A 6,480-nucleotide genomic window follows, 5' to 3' on the forward strand; every position below is an offset into this window, starting at 1 on the left:
CTTTCATTTTCTCAAAAATCGGTGCGCCTAATGTACAGCATAATTCTGGTTGTGCTTACCGACCTCGAAGCAATTTTATTTGGCACATGGTGTAATATAAGTGTGACTAGTAGATGGCAGTCACACATAAGAGATACGTGTAGACTGCAATATGATGGCAGTAAACAACACCAAAACTTTAAATGTTCCATTGAAAATATAGAACATTACACACGAAGCTCAAAAATCTGTCAAAATGTTTTTAGTACGACTTCGGTAAGCTATGAAGCCACACCGCTTGATGGATTGACGGCACATTAAACATCAATCCATCCATCCATTTTCTACCACTTGTCCCTTTTGGGATCGCGGGGGGGGGGGGCTGGAGCCTATCTCAGCTGCATTCGGGCGGAAGGCAGGGTACACCCTGGACAAGTCGCCACCTCATCGCAGGGCCAACACAGATAGACAGACATCATTCACACTCACATTATTATTGTAAACTCAAGACAGCCATGACATTATGTTCTTTACAAGTGTATGTAAACTTTTGAACGCGACTATAAGTAAGAACTTTACACTACTTTATATTAGAAATGGAAACAGCGGAAGATGAACGCCACATACGAAGGTAGAGAAAAAGAAGAAACTTATGACTACGGTGTCGGCACGGACTACAATTGCGGGCGCGCGCACATTTTCAGGACTTATGCAGATCCCAAATACAGATCAGCAGGTACCAGAAGGTCAGAAAAGTTGGTTTTGCATAATATTGTGAAACAAAACGCCAGGTAATATGTCCGCTAATGGGTCCAAAATTTAGATTTTTGGCCACAATACCCAGCAATATGTTTGTAGGAGAAAAGGTGAAAAGGAACATCATACCTACCGTCAAGCATGGTGGTGGCAGTATTATGCTCCGGGCCTGTTTTGCTGCCAATGGAACTGGTGCTTTGCAGAGAAAAAATGGGACAAGGAGGATTACCTCCAAATTCTTCGGGACAACCTAAAATCATCAGCCCGGAGGTTGGGTCTTTGACGCAGTTGGGTGTTCCAACAGGACAATGACCCCAAACACACGTCAAAAGTGGTAAAGGAATGGCTAAATCGGGTTAGAATTAAGGTTTTAGAATGGCCTTCCCAAAGTCCTGACTTAAATGTGTGGACAATGCTGAAGAAACAAGTTCATGTCAGAAAACCAACAAATTTAGCTGAACTGCACCAATTTTTTCAAGAGGAGTGGTTAAAAATTCAACCAGAAGCTTGTGGATGGCTACGAAAAGCGCCTTATTGCAGTGAAACTTGCCAAGGGACATGTAAGCAAATATTAACATTGCTGTATGTATACTTTTGATCCAGCAGATTTAGTCACATTTTCAGTAGACCCATAATAAATTCATAAAAGAATCAAGCTTCGTGAATGTGCCCTACTGTCCAGATGCATAAGGATGTAAAGGAATTAGTTAACCAAAATGTGCTTGTCGAAACGAGCTACCTAGCGCTACTGAGCATGCGCTATACGTTTTCTCGAGTTAAAATACCCATCGAAAAGAGCTACCTCGTGTAGCTAAAGACTTGACGTGGTTGACAGGTGCCTGGGTTAGTTTTTGTCTCATCCCGTGAGTGAAGAATGTACTACTGACCTGATAAGACCTGATAAGTCTGAAAGAGAAAGCGATGATACGGTATTATTTGCTGTTGATTGTTGGACCCCACCGCAGCTAGTCCTGGATGGTCCCACTCCTTAACCTCTTCAGTCCCATGCAGGGTTCTCACAGGAATGATGCAAAAATACAACCTAAACTACTGTAAGTGATTATTGTGTGAATGCTTTGGAGCATTCACACAATATGGTTTTCTATTCTTCTTCTCCAGATTTTGGCGCGCTCTACCTTCCACATTTTTCATCCGATTCAAACCGTTCCAACTTCAAACTGTTCAGCCTATTCAGGAATCGTGGGGTTTCTATTGACAAATTCCAAAAATTCCCCAGATTTCCCAGAATTCTCGGTTTTCCGGGACATTTTTCCCATTTAGAACGAATTGGCCATTTTTCAAACTTTCACAATTTCCACATTTTTCAACCTATTCATACAATTCCACCTTCAACACATTTCACCATCTTGGAAATTCAAACTATCCTTTTTCCAAGTTCAAAAACTTCCAGGATTTTCCAGAATTCCTGGTTTTCCAAAGCCCTATATCCACCCTTTTTTCTAGCGACTACTCTTTCCACATTTTTCAACGCATTTCAACCTTCAAGCTTTCCTCTTGATTAGGAAAAAAAAACAAAGTTGTTTTTTGAACTGGAAAAACTCCCGGTTTTCCCAAAATTCCAGGAATTCCGTAATACCATTTCTCAATTCAAAATGTAGCTACTTCAACATTTCTTGACCGATTTGAAAAATGTCAACACCAACCATTTCAACTCATTCAAACCATTCAAGTTTTCCAAAAATGTCCCGCTTTTTCCCAATTTTTTTGGGAAATTTCCATTAAAATCAATGGGACATTCTTCAAAAGTCCACAATTCCCAAATTGTTCTTCTGATTTAAACTGTTCCAACTTCAAGATATTCAGCCTGTTTGGGAATTGTGTGCTCTACTTCAACTATTCTAAAAAAAAATCACGGATTTCCCTTATTTCCTTTTTTTTTTTTCATTTTCCCCATTCAAAATTAATTGTCCATTTTCCAAACTTCCACAATTCCCACATTCTTCAACCAATTCAAACCATTCCTCCTTCAACACTTTCAACTCATCCTGGACATTCTAACTAACACTTTCCCAGGTTCCAGACCAAATTCCAGTTTTCCTGGAAATTCAAACTTCAACATTCCAACATTCAAACTATTCTTACATTCATACTACATTCTATCGGCCTTAAAGTTCAACTTCAGCATTGGAGCATTCATTCCTTCAGGAATTGCCTCTTCTAGTTGTAAAGTATATTTCTGTCATGGTTTCTTCTGACCAGACAATTACAGCCTGAGGAAGTTCAAATTGACAATAATAATGGTAGCCTACATTTTTGTTTTCATCACCAACAATCAATAGCAATTTCAGTGAAAACAAAGGTTGTGTGTGCAGGGAAGAACTGTGCTCGACTAGAAAACCGTAGTGGGAGCATTATTTGATGGCTAAATCTCTCCATGTACCACCATAATGACAACATTAAAATACAGTAGCGTAGTAGACATAAGTATTCATTAAACACAAGGCAGTGATTTTACTTAACAAGTATGTTTAATATCTTGGCCACCGTTTGATTAGTAACACTCTGTGTTTGAATGTATGTCTATGGATGTTCTCATTCATCCAGGTCATTGGAATCTCAGGGCATTCAATCGATCAGTCTTAGAAGATGTTTTGCCTCTCATCCGAGTAGGCTTCATCAGTTCGTGCTCATAGACTTAGATTGGTCAGATCTAGTCTTGCGGCTGGTGCCAAAACCCAGAATATTCATACTCCAAAACCAGGAGGGTGTGCCTGGGGAAGCACAACTGTTTGGATGCAAACAAGCAATCCTAACTGTCAAAGCCAACGACAGTCGTTGCAGTGTAATTTCCACTCGTTAGCATTGAGGTATTGTGTGGCAGAACCATCGCTGCTTTAAATTGCATTTACCTGTATGACCCAATGCAAACAACCTTCTCTAGTCATGGTGCAAAAAAATTATAAAAATCGAGTCAACACAATATGACACAATTTGTGGATATTATAAAATGATCATGCACCATAAAAAAAAAAAATCAGAATCAAACCCATTTAAATCCATTACGAAGCATGATGCAATCCAAAATAGTCTGAATCACCCACGTTAGCATTCCATTCAGTTGTAAACAAATGTCACATATGGCCTTCTGGTCATCTTCAGTGACCTGAATGTTTCTAAATCCGCAGAGTCTTTTAGGAATGCTTGAAAGGACAGTGTTGTATGTGGGAGACCACCTCCTCTGTTCAGTGATGGGGTTTTCAACCTTGACATAGATGGCCTCCCTCACTCCTCTTTCATACTGTCCTCCCTGTCCAGAATATAAGACAAATAAAACACTGTACTTTCATCAAGCGTTTCTTTGGCGTACCACTAGATGGAGCCCGGGTACCACAGTTTGAGAATCACAGTCCTGTAAAATAACGAAATGCCAGTCATTTTACAGTGGGGGAGTTATTTAAAGGGGAACATTATCACAATTTCAGAAGGGTTAAAACCATTAAAATTCAGTTCCCAGTGGCTCATTTTATTTTTCGAAGTTTTTTTCAAAATTTTACCCATCACGCAATATCCCTAAAAAAAGCTTCAAAGTGCCTGATTTTAACCATCGTTATATACACCCGTCTATTTTCCTGTGACGTCACATAGTGATGCCAATACAAACAAACATGGCGCATAGAACAGCAAGCTATAGCGACATTAGCTCGGATTCAGACTCGGATTTCAGCGGCTTAAGCGATTCAACAGATTACGCATGTATTAAAACGGACGGTTGTAGTGTGGAGGCAGGTAGCGAAAACAAAATTGAAGAAGAAACTGAAGCTATTGAGCCATATCGGTTTGAACCGTATGCAAGCGAAACCGACGAAAACGACACGACAGCCAGCGACACGGGAGAAAGCGAGGACGAATTCGGCGATCGCCTTCTAACCAACGATTGGTATGTGTTTGTTTGGCATTAAAGGAAACTAACAACTATGAACTAGGTTTACAGCATATGAAATACATTTGGCAACAACATGCACTTTGAGAGTGCAGACAGCCCAATTTTCATCAATTAATATATTCTGTAGACATACCCTCATCCGCTATCTTTTCCTGAAAGCTGATCTGTCCAGTTTTGGAGTTGATGTCAGCAGGCCAGGGAAGCTAGGGTCGATATTCTTCTCTTGATCATCTTCGGTGGCATAAGGGACGGTGTGAGCCAAGACATCCAGGGGGTTTAGCTCGCTCGTCTGCGGGAACAAACTGCCGCCATTGCTTGCCGTGCTACCGAGGTCCTTTGTCCCTGAATTGCTCACACACTCCGGCAGATTCAATGGGGGTCTGGCGGCAGATTTCTTTGACTTTATTGTTGGAAATGCATCTGCTTTGAGTGTCGCAGGATATCCACACATTCTTGCCATCTCTGTCGTGGCATAGCTTTCGTCGGTAAACAAACGTCCAATTTCTTGCCACTTTCGCATCTTTGGGCCACTGGTGCAACTTGAATCCGTCCCTGTTCATGTTGTTACACCCTCCGACAACACACCGACGAGGCATGATGTCTCCAAGGTACGGAAAACAGTCGAAAAAACGGAAAATAACAGAGCTGATTTGACTCGGTGTTTGAGAAAATGGCGGATTGCTTCCCGATGTGACGTCACGTTGTGACGTCATCGCTCCGAGAGCGAATAATAGAAAGGCGTTTAATTCGCCAAAATTCACCCATTTAGAGTTCGGAAATCGGTTAAAAAAATAAATGGTCTTTTTTCTGCAACATCAAGGTATATATTGACGCTTACATAGGTCTGGTGATAATGTTCCCCTTTAATACCAAAACTTAAGGTAGCATTTTTGACGCGGTAGAGACACGGCTATCGAATTATGCAACCGGTAGCTTTTTTTGGTATTCTTACGGCCAAACATTGCTTGTAACAAACTATTTAGCTGCTATCAACGCTCGTTTGGTGCCTTGCTTAAAGGCACTGGATTCTAGATTTTAACGTTTTGCTGTTTGTTTGTTTTCAGTGGGATTTGGACCGTCCACCCTGAAGGCAAAAGTCTTTCCTTCGAGCCGGATTTGAACCAGCGACCTAAGGATCTCCGCAACCGGCCACTACAGTCCTCCGCTCTACCGCTGAGCTATCGAAGGTGACAATATTCAACTCTCTTATCCTGAATTTTGTAATATTTTTCCGTCATTTCGGAACTAGATAAAAAAAAAATGCAATTGTTCCAAAAAGAAAAGAAAGTGTAGTTGATGAGACGTTGTCGTCTGTCATCTCGACTTCTCGCAACGGTCACTTGGGGGCATACTTGAACCGGCAGTGCGCCGCTCCTCACCCATGCTGGTGGTGTTGTGACATTTACACACACACACACATGCGTCCACACACACACAAAGACACAAACACACACACACATGCCCCCACTCACCAAGGTCCACCTCCTTCTTTTCAAAAGCCACAATTGCCATTCAGCTCTGCAAAACACACACACAGGCAGATTGCGTCACGTCTGCTTACACACACACACACACACGTGTACGTACGTGCACGCTCGGACACACACTTCGTAGCCCCCCCTCCCCGGTCGTAATGCCTCTCCTTTTGGACTGGTACCATTTGTTCCACTGGTGGAGGTGCTGGTCCGGACTTGTTTCAGAACAAAGACACGGACGTGCTTCAGCGCTGTGTGGACAAAAGTGTCATTGCACCTGGTGTCCAGCTGTCGTTAATTACTTGCGAGAGGAGCGATTGCGTTAAATCAATCACAGCCCGCTAAACGGGGGCGCTGTGAGTCTTG

The 6,480-nt window shown here is 41.9% G+C and overlaps 1 non-coding gene across 1 annotated transcript; it reads right to left on the bottom strand.

Moving 5' to 3' along the window:
- Positions 1-5,740: 5,740 nt before the first annotated feature.
- Positions 5,741-5,827, bottom strand: trnay-gua (transfer RNA tyrosine (anticodon GUA)). The gene is given in 2 exon segments: positions 5,741-5,776; positions 5,792-5,827. It is a non-coding gene; the product is annotated as a tRNA-Tyr (tRNA).
- Positions 5,828-6,480: the final 653 nt, after the last annotated feature.

The sequence above is a fragment of the Nerophis lumbriciformis genome, linkage group LG29 (genome assembly GCF_033978685.3).
Source record: "Nerophis lumbriciformis linkage group LG29, RoL_Nlum_v2.1, whole genome shotgun sequence".
Classification (NCBI taxonomy): Eukaryota; Metazoa; Chordata; class Actinopteri; order Syngnathiformes; family Syngnathidae; genus Nerophis; species Nerophis lumbriciformis.